This window comes from Sinocyclocheilus rhinocerous, unplaced genomic scaffold (assembly GCF_001515625.1).
Source record: "Sinocyclocheilus rhinocerous isolate Xijiao unplaced genomic scaffold, SAMN03320098_v1.1 scaffold422, whole genome shotgun sequence".
Taxonomy (NCBI): domain Eukaryota; kingdom Metazoa; phylum Chordata; class Actinopteri; order Cypriniformes; family Cyprinidae; genus Sinocyclocheilus; species Sinocyclocheilus rhinocerous.
The window spans coordinates 159,311-175,156 of NW_015639767.1; the positions used below are offsets into that span (position 1 = coordinate 159,311).

The 15,846-nt window shown below is 34.8% G+C and overlaps 1 pseudogene; it reads right to left on the minus strand.

Annotated features, from left to right (window-relative positions):
* Positions 1–15,846, minus strand: part of LOC107751690 (focal adhesion kinase 1-like) — a 76,991-nt pseudogene that overhangs the window by 35,719 nt on the left and 25,426 nt on the right.

The window sequence follows — 15,846 nt, forward strand, 5'->3', positions numbered from 1 at the left end:
ACGACATGACGTTGAGTAAATTACCATTTTTTTCATGAAACTGTCTTGAAGAGACTCATATAACACACACATTGAGTCGGTGTGTGTTCAGAATCCTGTGATTGTTTGTAAAGTCACACACTCGTGAATGTTAGAGTGCAGTCTCTGACTCACACACACACTCACTAAATCAGGACACATCACAGACTTCCAGTGTGTTTATATAAAGCTAATTCACATTCAACTCCAAACCCTAAAAGAAAATGGGCATTTTTATAGATGAGTAATACTTTATGAATCCTTGAAACATCCCCGAGGCAAATATGTCAGATTGAGTTCAATCCAAACACGTGCATGCTTTAAAAAAAAAAAAAGAAAAGCAAGAAATTCCCTCTGCATCTGAATTACGCCCAAATATGACCTGCTTTAATTTCATATATGATGAATCGAACCTTCTAAAGCACAACACAAACGGAGTTTCCAGAGAGAATATTCTGGAATGTCAGAGCTGGATACTTTAAATTTCATTTGCTGCCACATCAACAAACAGACAGGGAAAAAAAAAGGTCAGGATTTGGCTCCGAAAACCGTACGGATTTGGACAGAAACACGGCAGTTACACACACTTAAAAGGCGGCACGAGCGAGGGTACTTACTAGAGGGCATGGTGTAGGTGTCCTCCTCATCTATGATCTCTGCGTAGTCGTCTGTTTCTGCAGGGAGACAGAAGCAGCAGCGGTCAGTATCTCACACACACCGGCCAAAATAACGCCCACTCGGTCACTACACCACCCCAAACACACGGAACCTTACACTACACAAACTACAGCCGGTCAACCAGCCAAGAAATCCCTCCATGAAGACACACACACACACACACACACACTCAAACTCAAGTGCACTTCTCTCTTTTAAACTGATTTTAAAATCTGAGTGTCTGTCTGACCAGCCAATCAGAGAGCGGCTCTGTGGTCAAGCTCGAGAAAGACGAGGGGAAGGAAGTGACTCTTTCGCCTTCATGCAAAACAGATTTAGTCCAGCATTTTTTTTTTGGGGAGAGGTCACTCGCTTCTCTAAATAATGCACCTTTAAAGTGCCCTGCGAGGAATGCAGGGAGCAAAAGAGACTTCAAGTGCACTTAAAGTGAAGGAGACTCACATTTACACACTACAACTAAACTACAAGCTACGCGAGATTGACTAGATTCCAGTAACTTTCCAAATGCACACAGAGCAGAGAGTTAGTCTGAGGAAAGAAATGAAGATTGCAAGTCAGACATTACCATCTCCGCTAAGATCTTCTGCAGGTCCATGCAAAGAACAGAGAGGAGAGGAGCAGAGAGGAGAAAGGTTAATTCATCAGCAGACATGAAAACACACGTTCCTCATCAATTTGAAGCGGTTAACTGGTTTGTGTGAGCAGCTCCTGCAGTAAATGTGTTTTGTTCATGCTGTTCTGGGAGTCATTAGTGCGGGTTATATTGGGTTAGACGTGCTGCAGGAATGTGTGGGATGAGATTCAATTGGGACGTGGACACACATCTGCCTGGATTGTTCTGCCACGGGTCTAATTCAGTGCATTTCACATGGAAAAATCTCTGATCTTATTTGGAGGCAGGTTTATACGTCTAATGTATTTAGCAAATAAATAAATAAAAATTGGGTGAGTCTCACAAAAACTGTCAAAAGGTAAGTATTTCATCACTAAATCAATAGAAAAAAAACATATTTTGCATAAAGAAAATTGGCTGTACTGTAATGTAAAATATATATTATTTTAATATATATTATATTACATAATTTTAAAATAATAATGTTAAAAAACCATAAAAGGAATGCGATTTGATTGTCAAGGAGGTAGAAACTAACATAATTCAAAATCACATCTACACTTCCAGCTCGATGAGAATAAACGAAACTGATTTGCTGAGAAGGAGTCAGAGCACTTATAACACACCTGTGACTCTATGGGAAACAGCTGATATATGCTGACATGTGTTTAGGGTGGAGAGCAGGTGAGGGTTAGTGTTGAAACACACACACAGGAACAGCATGTACCCTTAGGAGGAGAATCATGGGAACAGAGGACAAACGGAAGGAGAAAGCGCCGAGCTTTAGCAGCTTTGGTGGGCGTCTGAACCACAGAGTCTTCAGTGAAGAACGACAGATGGACAGAGAAAGAGAGTGAAGCAAAGCAAGAGAATATGGCAGGAGGAATGGAGACGCAACAAACATATTTATCTTCCAGATCCGTGACAAAACATTTCAGCCTGACAAACCACACGCGATCTGTGGTGCTCAGACTTTCACTATCAGCTCAATTCACACAAATGTGCTGTTTGTTATTTTAGCACTTGAGTCACTAAATGAATTATGCAACTCAGGTGCAAATCAGTACAAACACATCCAGAAATGAGTGCAATAACATAAAAAATGAAGCATGTCGGCATTGAGAAGAATGAAATTGACTTCATTTAAATATGCACACTGTCTTCAGAAAGTGGCTTTCGATTATAGATTATGCTGGAAATCTCCAGTGTAAACCGCTTATAAATAGCAGACACATTCATGAGCATGAAACATCTGAAATACAAGTGACGACAAGCTCTAAATGTGTGCAGATGTTGCAGAAACAACATCTTGAAGACATCAAATAGACATCCTTTAGAGACGTTGTGAAACCACATTCACTATGCATTTGATTGTATTGAATAGCATCACTATTACTATTAGTCATACTCAGTGATCTGAACAAACCTCGAACACTAAGTATTAAACTTCAAGCGTAATTCATGCAGCCTGCTGCTGCTGCTGTAACTTTCATAAGTGAGCTGAAACTGGAACTGATGGACAATAAAATAAGTCCCTCAGACTTATGCTGAACAAAGGTATTGGCCATTAAGCATCAGATTTTGATGGAAACTGTTTTGCAGAGCTGACAGATCCTCAAGAAACCTGATAAATCAGAGATGTCTCACCTGAAACAGAGATGGCACGAACTCCTGCCCGGATCCCCTCCAGCCGCTTCTCGTTGTTGGCAAGTCTGTGGAGAAATGATTTCATTAACAAACAAAACGGTGATTATTGTTGTTTTCATGCACACAAGACATTATTATCCAATGGCTCACGTGAACATGGGAACTTCTGGATGTGTGCGTTTTTTTGGTATCGGGTGCAAATATGCATGCTAACTTAATAATCAAAATGATACTAAAATGTTTGTATGTACTAAATGCAACATGCAGAATTGAAACTCTTTAGTTAGCCCTCAATCAGAACATTGCAACGTAGTATATAATATTTTTAAGCCTGGGAAAAATCATGAAATATTAAAATATTAAAATACAATAACATATATTAAAACATTATTTAAATATAATGCAATATTATATATTATGTTACATATTACATTTAGAAAATGTTAAAATATATGTAATATTTAAAAAAAAATCTAATTTAAAATATATACATTTCTAATTAAACATTATATAAAAATAAATCAAAAAAGTTATACAACATTATGTTTACTGATATTTTTTTTTGTTAATATTTTATATAATTATATACTTCTGATTTTAAATTAGTCAAATGATGCTCTTTAGGAAACTTCATGGGCAAAAAAAATGTAAAAGCTACACACACACACACACACACACACACACACACACATATATATACAGTATATATGAACATTTTATATAGTAATATACTTTTTTCTCTCCAGACTTGATATTAGTCTAATGATGCCCTTTAGGACAAATGTCATGGACAAAAAAATTAAATTAAATAATAATAATAATAAAATAAAATTAAAATAATTTTAAAAATATTAAAAGTTATAAAACATTTTATATATTTATATTAAGATTGAATATAATAATATACTTTTTTCCACTCTAGACTTTCTAATGATGCTCTTTAAAAAAATTAATGGACAAAAGAATAAAATAAAATAAAAATGATTTTAAAAATATTAAAAGTTATAAAACATTTTATATATTAATATTAAAGGGGTCATATGATGCGATTTGAAGTTTTCCTTTCTCTTTGGAGTGTTAAAAGCTGTTTGTGCATAAAGAAGATCTGTAATAAAAGTTTATAAAACTTATAAAACTTTATAAAAGTTAAGAGTCAACCACGCCTACCTAAAACGCCTCGTTCTAACACGCCCCCACATGTCTAGGTCACAATGTGGAAATATTAGCATAATGCAGCCCAAATGTGCACGCAAAGAAAGAAGGCGTGGTTTCAGGAACAGCAGTAGTGTTGATGCAGCATGTCAGGGAGACAATAATGTGTTTTTTGAACATTAAGGCATGTCAACATATTCTGTTACACCAAATACACAAAATAATGATCTTTAAAATAGCATCATATGACCCCTTTAATATTGAATATAATAATATACCTTTTTTTTCACTCCAGACTGTCTAATGATGCTCTTTCAAAAAATTAATGGACAAAAAAATAAAATAAAATAAAAATGATTTTAAAAATATTAAAAAGTTATAGAACATTTTATACATTTTTATAATATACTTTTTTCACTTCATGGGCAAAAAAAAAATGCATTAAAACCATCATCAACAAAACCATATATTGAATGTTTGATGTATCACCCAGCTCTAGTCCCATGCTTCAGTTTTGATGGTGTTTAAGCCTTAACTGCTGCTCAAACCTCCTCGAAATGAACGTCAGTTTATTAAACAGCTCATGAACACCAGTGAAGTGAATTTATGACTCACTTTGGAATGGATGGAAGAGCTCTTTCCCCCTCTGTAGGACAGAAAAACACACAGCACCAGCTTATGAATCAAACAGAAGAACACGACTCACGACATTACCAAGAACCGCATTTCATACTTTACTACAAGTGGACTTATTTTCAATATATATGTCTTTCTATTTGAGTCTTGCTGAGGCAAACAGCTGTGCTGCTTCGTGCTGAGATGCATTCCACTCAATGCATCCCATTCAAGCTAATTCTGCGGTTCACTGCCTCTGTACTCCGAACATCCCACAATGCAGCAGTGTGAGGCAGACGTACCTTTCTGAGGTCTGACGATGAAGGACTGGCTGACGGCGTTGAGCAGGCGACAGTAGCCGTCGATGAGGTCGGCCATGTTCTCAGCGGTGGCGAAGAACGGCGTGCTGATCGTGAGAGGCTACGAGAAAGAAACCAGACTCACAATGAGCCATTATCAGCAACAGCAGCCTCATCATGACGTCAAGCTACAACACAGACCAGCTGCACTGACCAAAAACACATACACAACTGAAGACACGCCCACAACTGCCCTCAAACACGCCCACAAATGCCCTCAAACACGCCCACAACAGTGCTTCCTTTGACTCGAGCTGTGATTATGCTGTCTAGATTAAATGTAATGAGATAAAAATATTTTGTTGTGTACACAGTCTAGCCCAGTTCCCAAACAAATGACTCTTATGAGCCAGATCTTTAACGAATTGGTCAAAAAGACTTACGATCTCACAAGATAACAGTTGAAATCTGTGTTATTTTAGTATTATTGACATACTATTTTAGTATTTATCAATATTTAGAACTAGTTTTTATTATCATATTTTCTGTTATCTATTTTTTTAGTTAAATAATATAATAATGAATATAAAATGACAATATTTCTATTTAGCTTTAATTTTATTTCAGTTTTAGTTCTAGTAATTTTAATACTTAAACTTAAGCTTATTTTATTTCAGTTAGTTGACAAGGCAACATTTCCAACTTATTGTTAACGTTCTTTTATATATACATTTTTATTTTCTTATTTTTATATTTTTCAGTTTTCCTTTGAATTTTAGCTTAGGTTTAAGTAATTTTGTCATGTGCTTTGTTATTTTTATTAGCTTTTTTTTTTTAATACTTCTCTTTAGCTTTAATTTATTTTCATTTCTGTTTTAGTTTTAGTAATTTTAGTACTTAACTTAAACTTATTTTTTTTATACCCAAGTAAGTTGGCAAGGCAACATTTCTTTTCTTTCATTTTTATATATTTCATGTTTTATTTTTATATTTTTCTGTTTTCATTTTAATTTCATTTTAATGTTATAGTAATTTTTATTAGTTTGGTCATTTTTATGGCCATTTTTATTAGTAGTTTATATATATATATATCTGTTTAGCTTTATTTTCTTTATTTGCATTTAGTTGTAGTCATTTCAGTACTTCAACTTAAACTTTTTTTTTCAGTTTATGAAAACATGTTTAATCTAATATTTATATTTTGTTTTATTTCACCTATATTTCAATGACCAAAAACGTTTTAGTCTTAGTGAATTATAACACCACTGGTTTGAATAAGTCTAAGGAATCCACCACGGCGTCTAAATCCGGGTAAAAATGGCGCCTAAAAGACAGACAATCAGAAGGAGAAAAAAAGACTGACAAAGTACAGACAGAACCCAAAATAACAGTGATGGACTGAAATCAGAGCACCGTCAGCGCAGGGTTGAGCTGGATTTACACCCTCCTGAGTCACACATCTCTAACTAAACACTAGATCCTACAATCAAAACATGATCTGCATTTCATTTACTTTTGAGCTGAAACTCCAAAGTTTTTTCAGAGAACCACGGCTGATCATGATCTTTAAACTGCAGTGTGGTTTACCTCAGCGGCTCCTGCCACGTCCAGCTGTAAGACGCCCTTCCTCTCCTTCTCCTCAACGCACGAGTAATGGATGCTCTGCACCTGCGTGAAGTTGGCCAGATGTGTCGGCTGAAAAAAAAACACAGACACATTAGTCATGCATCACACGACAGAGCGACTAATGGGACAGACAAGCTTTAAAATTAAGACATTTCTCCTTATAAACTTCAAAAATCAGCCAATCAGCAAACAAGATCATTTGTAGTTTAATTTCAGTTAGGATTTTGGACCAATGAGATTTCACTGTGGGCGGAGCTACTCATAAATAGAACCAAGCAACTGAACCAAACAACTGGGATTAATGTAAAATAGATGCTTGTTGCTATGGTGATTTCAGTATGCGTTACCGTGGAACCCTTGTCTGTCAGGTAACTGATTCCCTCCTCTGGACCGATAGCGAGATCCACTGATATGACCCAACTCGACTGAGACGGACAGAGGAGAGGAGCGTTAATGACGGGATTTGACTGCACACTGAATTAAGATTTAAGCATAAAACAATAAAACATTAAGGGTTTGCAGGGTCAAAAATTAACAAAAAATAACTAGTTGTTGGGTAATTTTATAAAGGCTCCCTAATTTTATCTAGAAATATTGCTTTCATTATAACACCAAAATGAAAATATGCCAAACAAATCATGATGTAATATATAATGTATAATATAGTATATTATAGACTAAAGTTTGGGGTCGGTAAGGTCATAAGAAGTCTCTTCTGCTCACCAAGGCTGCATTTATTTAATCAAAAATACAGTAAAAACATTAAAAATGTGAAATGGGTCACATATTTATTTACAGCACTGGTGTCACTGGGTGCTATAAAGATAAGCATAAAATATCTATTTAAAAAGCTCTTCAAACCAGTGTTTTAATTTAAGTCAAGTCAAATCCAGTTTGTTTGTACAGCGCTTTTCACTAAACATATCAGCGTTGTTATAGTTAACTAAAACTGAAACCATTCAAAAAATAAAAGACAAAAACTTAAACTTATTTTATTTCAGTCAATTGCCAAGGAAACATTTCTCATTTTTACTTGACGATATACTAAAATAACAAAAAAGACTAAATTTTTTCATTTTTTTTAGAAAAAGTTCCCTCCCTCGCTCCCTCAAAACTTGCGACATCTGTGGCATTGTGCTGTGTGAAACTTTAATAGTATCTCAGTGATACTAAAATAACAGTTTCAAAGCAGCTTTACAGAAAATCATGATGCTAACTTGGGCTGCACGATTATAACAAAAATCATAATTGTCGATTATTCCCTTATTCGGAAAAAAACAAAAACGCGGTTTGGATGATGAATTCATGATGTACTCGCTCATTATATACATTTTGCACACAGAAAAAGTTACATAGTGCTGCTTTAAGCCTCAAATTGTATAATGTTATATTAAACCTAGAATTAAAACAGTGGAAAACCCCTTAAGATTACCTGTAGAAAAGAAAAAAAACACATCTTAAGCACACAGAATAACATAAGTGGACTTATCAGTAATTTTGTTCTTGAATTAGAAATTCGATTATTTGTGCAGCCCTAATGCTAATGTTTATAATATCTTCATGCCTTATAGTCGCATTTAGCAGATTAGATGTTAGAGATTACTAAATTTTTCATGTTCTGAAGAACCAGTTAAGCATGAGCAATAGTAATAGTGTTCTTAGTGAACACAATAAATGTTTTATGCTAAAGTAAAACCACATCTATGTAGCATAACAAAATAATCCAGACTCAAAGCAGTAATTAGTGCTGACAGGTTCATTACAACCATCAAATTCAGCTGTCAGTCAAATGAGACGCGCTACAGTGATCAATCTCTATCAGTTTCTCCTGCTCTCCTCAAAATACACAAACGTTACACACGGCACGTGCTGCTGATGGATGTAACGTGCTGTTAGAGATCATCTGAGCACTGAAAGGCATTATGGGTATATATCCTAACAGCATTCCAGACACAGACACACACAGATCATATCAAACATGTGAGCGGTCACTTCAGAGGGGGCCGTCCAATCTTCCTGACTGGAAGTGCAGCCCCGTATCTGAGCTTACATCTGTGGAGGAATTATGGGAAGGGTCTGACGGACCAAACAAGAGGCTGGAATGCTCAGAAACACGCCTCTTCTTCTCTGTTATTACGACACGCCATTTCAAACCTTCACTTGCATAACAGGGAGCCGTAGATAACAAGGGGTAAAATGTTCTCTTATTACAAGTAAGATCACTGACAGCACAAAAATTTATTATTAAACCTAGTTGATAATTAATACTATTAATACTAAAGACGTAAATCAAACAAAACCTTAAACTTAACTTAAACTTATTATCAACTTATTTAAAGGGGTCATATGATGCGATTTCAAGTTTTCCTTTCTCTTTGGAGTGGAAAAATAATAATAAAAAAATAAAAAATAAAGAACAACAACAACAATAATAATAATAAAGTAAAAATAAAGAAAAAACAACAGTAAATTAATAAATCTATAAATTATGGTATACCTAATCATCATTTATGTCTCTTTACTGCATGACACTTCAAATATCGTCTCTAAAACATCTGAATATTAATCTCTCTCATCTATTATCTATTCTGGTTTCTCCTCGTTTGCCTTAAAGGTGACATATTATGCCCCTTTTTACAATATGTAATATAAGTCTCTGGTGTCCCCAGAATGTGTCTGCATTTCTTATATACGGTTTTCTGAGCGCACACATCCGAAGCACACGGACAGAAAGCGGCTGTCACAGCATGTGAGTACTAAACTAAGTTCTCATTCACACACAAGTTTACGTTAAAAACACACGAGTTACAAAAACTATAGGGCTGGGACTCTAAATAGTGTTCTGTGCTCATCAGTTCAGACAAAGACAGAACAGTTAGCATGTTTTGCTCAAACTTAAAAAATGACCATATCATAAAAATATGATTTTGATCATCTTGAGCAGCGAATCAGCATATTATTATGATTTCTAAAGGATCATGTGACACTGAAGACTGGAGTAATGATGCTGAAAATTCAGCTGCGCATCACAGAAATAAATTACAGTTTAATATATATTCACATAGGAAATACTTATTTTAAATAGTAATAATATTTCACAATTTTACTGTTTTTACTGTATTTTAAATCAAATAAATACAGCCTTGTATAGTAAACAGCATCTCATCAAGAAGTTTCTTTTTTTGCTCCAGCTAAAGAGTAATACAGGTTTGGAACGACATAAAGGTGAGTAGATAATGACAGGATTTTCATGTTTTGTCTGAACTGTCCCTTTAATAAGCCCCTTATGCTGTGAAAACAAACAGTATTGTTATTAAAATGATGACATGTGAGCTCGAGGGCTGAATCTGATTTATGCAGTCAGTGACAGATGGCTGCGCTTTTAATTGAACCTCATTTCTCTTCTAACACCATCAAAAGAGCTCTGCTCAAACACTGTTGCTGGAAACTCTCGGAAATGACATTTACTAGGAAGTGCACAGATTAAACGTTATAATCGGCCTAAACGAACAGCTCTCGAACAACATAACCACACACATGAGCCGATGGGAATAGACTGCGAGGCGGTGGAGGATGGCTCGATTTCTGGGGCAGTGAAATAACGCCTCTGTCCCGCCCATGTGCACACGCATGTTTAAGGGTGACCCTCAGGGTCAGAGGACAAGCCCACTATTTTACTGAGCATCTGTCTGCAGGGGTGTGTGGGATTGTCTCAGTCGGTGAACACTATTCTTATAGCAGCTGCACACACTGACACCATCCAGCTTGACCATGTGATGAGTTTCCCCCACCTCACAACCATCATTGACAGTCACTATCAGGGTTATTATAGTTAACCAAAACTAAAACTATAACTAAAGTGTGTTATTAAAATGAAAAAAATAAAAAATAAAATAAATAAAAATTATATACAGTATAATTACTGTATGTATATATATATTTTTTTCTTTTTCTTTTTCTTTTCCAGCTAGTTGCCAAGATAACATTTCACAATTTTAGGTTGATGTACTAAAATAACTACAATTATATATTTTTATATATTTATATATTATGTATTTTAAATTATATAATTATACTAAAATAAAAATAAATACAAATCTACAGACATTTAAAAAATACAAATGAATATAAGTAATTAAATTAAATATAAATAATAAAAAATAAAAAGACAAAAGATAACAAAATTACAATTGAACTCAAATTAAAATTAAAATACAAAATAGAACAATTAAAAAAATAATAAATGCATATGAATAAATATTTATAAATAATTAAAAAAACTTATGAAAATGTCAAAAGAAAATAGTTACAAACAATGTCAAATTAAAAAAGCTAAATATTAATAAATACTTATAAATCATTTTTAAAAATTTAAAAATGACAAAAGCACATAAATAAATTACAAAAAAATTTAAAGAAAAAAGAAAATATAAAAATGAAAAAGTTAAATGTTAATTAATACTTATAAACAATAAAAACTAATTATAATGACAAAAGCACATAACAAAAAAAAAAGTAAAATTACAATGAAAATAGAAAAAAATGAAAAAATAATGTAAAAATACAAATACATGTTTATAAATAATTTAAAAACTAAAAAACCACAAAAGCAAAAAACAAAATTACAAAAACTTTAAAATTAAAAAGGAAACAGACCATACAAAAATTAACAAAGCTAAATAATACTTATAAACATTAAAAAAACTAATAAAAATGCACATAACAAACTACTAAAATTGAACTAAAAATTTAACAAAATATATAAAAAATAAAAAAGTAAAATACAAACATAACACTGGTCAATATTATTAGTGTTCATATGGATGAAACATTCTCAAGTATATAACCGTATATATTAATATGCATCAACTTGATTTCAAGCAGACTTGTTAGAAACAACTTAAGTAAGAAACACACTGCACACAAGCACTCAAATTCTTGAAAATGCAAAGATTTAAAGGCACAATTTTTTTAATTAAAATATCCAAAAACCACTAGAACAGTGTTATATATTTTGCTGGCTTGTGTACTTACATTATCCCAAATGTTTCGAAACCCCACATACACACGACCGGAAGGAGCGGTCGACTGTGGCATAATAAAAGCTGCGCTGCTTTCGAGCCGTGTGTCACGCTCGTTCAGCGGCCTCTTTCGCTTCGACGGCTTTCAGCCTCACCCTGCTTCATTCTACTACGTTAATAAATCATTAGCTCATCCATGAACATGATTTCTGCCCGAGTCCCGTCGGATTGAATCGGCTGTGGGGACGAAGACGACAACTCCCATGATTCCACTCTCAGTCATGGCGTCATCAAACTACGCCTTTGTCTCTTTGTTTATTTTGAATACGCGCTCTCTAGCGGCGAAAATTACATATTGTGCCTTTAATAACCAATGTATTTGCAATAGAGAGCTTCCGCTCACCTTAACCGACTCCAACAAACTTTTGGGGAAGAACCGTCTAAGTCCAACGTCCTTTCTGCAAAACAGAGAAACAGAGCAGAAATCTGAGCACAGATGCAATGATGTCATCGCAAACTCCGAGACGGCAGAGAAAATGTATTTTAATTTAGACATTTGACAGAGGAGGAGCCCATCTGGTGAACTGATCTCACTCACACTCTCCAGCAACGAGTACAGATCTATAAACGCATGACGAAGCTCTTGGACGAGCGGGATGACATGTGGACTCAATGAATCAACTTTTCCAAACATCATGAAAACACAAGCATCATTCTACAGAACCCTCGCGTACATGTGTAAAACATTATTCTAACAATGAAAATTGCATGTCATCTTCTACTGCGTTTATATAGACATGCTTTAAACACTTCAAAAAATATGTACAAAATAAATAATTCAACTTTGTCATGGTAATGCATTTCCAACCTCTCCTTTCCGCATTAATTTTGCATGTTTTGATGAGAACTAAATAAATGGAAGTGAAATAAAAGCTAGAACTTTGTCTTTCTTCTTCCTAAAAATATTTGTAGATTTTTTTTTGACAATTTATAACAAAAAGTCTTGAGGCTGATTTTTTTTTAAATATGTTAAAATCGCCATGTTAAAGTGGAAAAGCCATCTGACCTGTATCTTCTGGAGAAAGACGTGTCAGAGCAGGACTGCAGATTTAAAGCCTAATAAAAGCCAGCAGTCCCTGATGATTGTTTCATCATTTCATCTAAATGAAAAGTGCTCCGGTTTGGCTTTGCTCAGCTTTAACCGCGTGGCGTCTCGCCAAAAACCAATTCATCCATGTTCATGGACCCTGAGAGCAGCACATCAGTCGATACTTTAACTGCTGCGCTAAACCTTTAGTCCAGAGAGGTTAACGGCACACAAACGCTGCCAGATACTCACGCGCTATTATGACTAATTCACATATTTTACAATAAAAGCACTAAGAACACAAATATAAGGGAACGATGTTATACAAATCCAACACAGTTTCTGCCCTATTCTATTGTTCAGAGCAGAGTTATTATCAGTAATTAAAACTAAGACTATTAAAAATAAAAAAAATTTAATAGTTACTTAAATAGCAAATAAAAAATTACAATTAAATAATATAAATGATAACTGAAATAAAATATAAAGATTTATTTTATTTAAGAATAAATAACTAAAATAACTAAAACTGAAATAGAAAACAATATTTAAACCTTGTTTAAAATATTAATGAAAACTATCTAGTATATGAATGATAGTAAAATAACAGTGGTTCAGAGGTGAACCAAGTGATGATGTCCTTCCCTCCAGCTGCTGTCTGTGCAGCTGTCACTCAAATCAGAGTGGCTCTGTGATTGGTGTGCTCTCTCTGGCCTGTCCCGCCCCCTGAGGGGCCAGAGCATTGCTGTGTGACTGCGGGCGACTGACGGGATGACCCGGAACTAATGCACACGCGTGACTCTGTGTGTGTGTGTGAGTGAATGAGTGAGTGTGTGTGTGTGTGCGTGTGTGTGTGTCAGACCACGCTGAGATGAAGAGTGACTGTGTGTGTGTGTGAGTGAATGAGTGAGTGTGTGTGTGTGTGCGTGTGTGTGTGTCAGACCACGCTGAGATGAAGAGTGACTGTGTGTGTGTGTGAGTGAATGAGTGAGTGTGTGTGTGTGTGCGTGTGTGTGTGTCAGACCACGCTGAGATGAAGAGTGACTGTGTGTGTGTGTGAGTGAATGAGTGAGTGTGTGTGTGTGTGCGTGTGTGTGTGTCAGACCACGCTGAGATGAAGAGTGACTGTGTGTGTGTGTGAGTGAATGAGTGAGTGTGTGTGTGTGTGCGTGTGTGTGTGTCAGACCACGCTGAGATGAAGAGTGACTGTGTGTGTGTGTGAGTGAATGAGTGAGTGTGTGTGTGTGTGCGTGTGTGTGTGTCAGACCACGCTGAGATGAAGAGTGACTGTGTGTGTGTGTGAGTGAATGAGTGAGTGTGTGTGTGTGTGCGTGTGTGTGTGTCAGACCACGCTGAGATGAAGAGTGACTGTGTGTGTGTGTGAGTGAATGAGTGAGTGTGTGTGTGTGTGCGTGTGTGTGTGTCAGACCACGCTGAGATGAAGAGTGACTGTGTGTGTGTGTGAGTGAATGAGTGAGTGTGTGTGTGTGTGCGTGTGTGTGTGTCAGACCACGCTGAGATGAAGAGTGACTGTGTGTGTGTGTGAGTGAATGAGTGAGTGTGTGTGTGTGTGCGTGTGTGTGTGTCAGACCACGCTGAGATGAAGAGTGACTGTGTGTGTGTGTGTGTGCGGTGAGGACATGACATTCAGCAGAAACTCAGCTTGTTAACACTGATCTCTCAGCCAATATCCTGGCATTCTGAGATCATATTTGTCGCTAACTGTGCCGTTTTGGCCATTAAACTCTATTAGATATGATATTCAGCATTATTCAGCGACATGAAACTCATATCGGTCAGTCATGAATACTTACTCTAAGAGTTCATAGTTGGATTTTTTATCCAGAGCGTTTCCTCTCATCTCTCTGTAGAATCTCCTGGAAAAGACAAAAGCAGAAATCAGCACGAGCGTCTCTCTGAGAGTCTGACGGGACGATGAACGATGAACGCACCGGATCTCAAGACACCCCAGCTTCAGCGCCATCTCCTGCTCCACCTGATCCGCAATCTCCAGCATGTAGTCATTCTTCACCTGCAAACAGAAAGATGCAGAGATTTTAGCTGCTGTGGATAAAAATGTCTGCTAAAGAAATAAATGCAAATGAAAGAAAGAATAAAAAAAGACTTATGTTCAATAAGCATTATGTAAGCATTTAAAAAGTTCAATACATACATCATATAAAATTATAATGTATCATTTAGAATTACATTTTTTGGATATAATTGATATATTATAAATTGTATATAGTTTTAGATTATTATTAAAATTAATTATTACAATTGAATTATTTAATGATTAAAATTAATAGAATTTAACAAAAAATAATACTATGTATTTCTTTTCCTCATAACATTATTAACTATTGATTGGTTAAGCAAAATATGATGCATTAATAATTATGACATTAGCAAGTGTAAATAACCATTTATGACATCAATAGGTTTTATATATAATTTTAAATATTTTTTCGTATTAAAATATTACGTTATACTTTACATTTAATAATTGATGATAAACAAATAAATATAATAAATATACTACAGTATGTACTTTTTTCTTAACACTACATTAATAATTGATCAGTTAAGCCCAATAAGATGCAATAATGTTTGATATCAATGAAAGTTATTATATTATAATTTTTAGACCATTTATATACACTACTGGTCAAAAGTTTGGGATCAGAACGATTTTTAATGTTTTTACAGGAGTTTCTTTTGCTCATCAAGGCTGCATTTATTTAATCAAAAATACAGGAAAAAATTTAATATTGTGAAATATTATTACAATTTAAAATAAAGTTTTTCTACTTTCATATACATTCAAATCTAATTTATTCCTGTGATCAAAGCTGAATTTTCAGCATCATTACTCCAGTCTTCAGTGTCACATGATCTTCAGAAATCATTCTAATATACTGATTTATTATCAGTGCTGGGAACTGTTTTGCTGCTTAATATTATTTTGGAACCTGTGATACTTTTTTTCTGGATTCTTTGATGAATAAAAAGTTAAAAAGAAGAGCATTTATTTAAAATAGAAATCTTTTCTAACAATATACACTAGAGTTCAAAAGTTTGGTGTCAGTA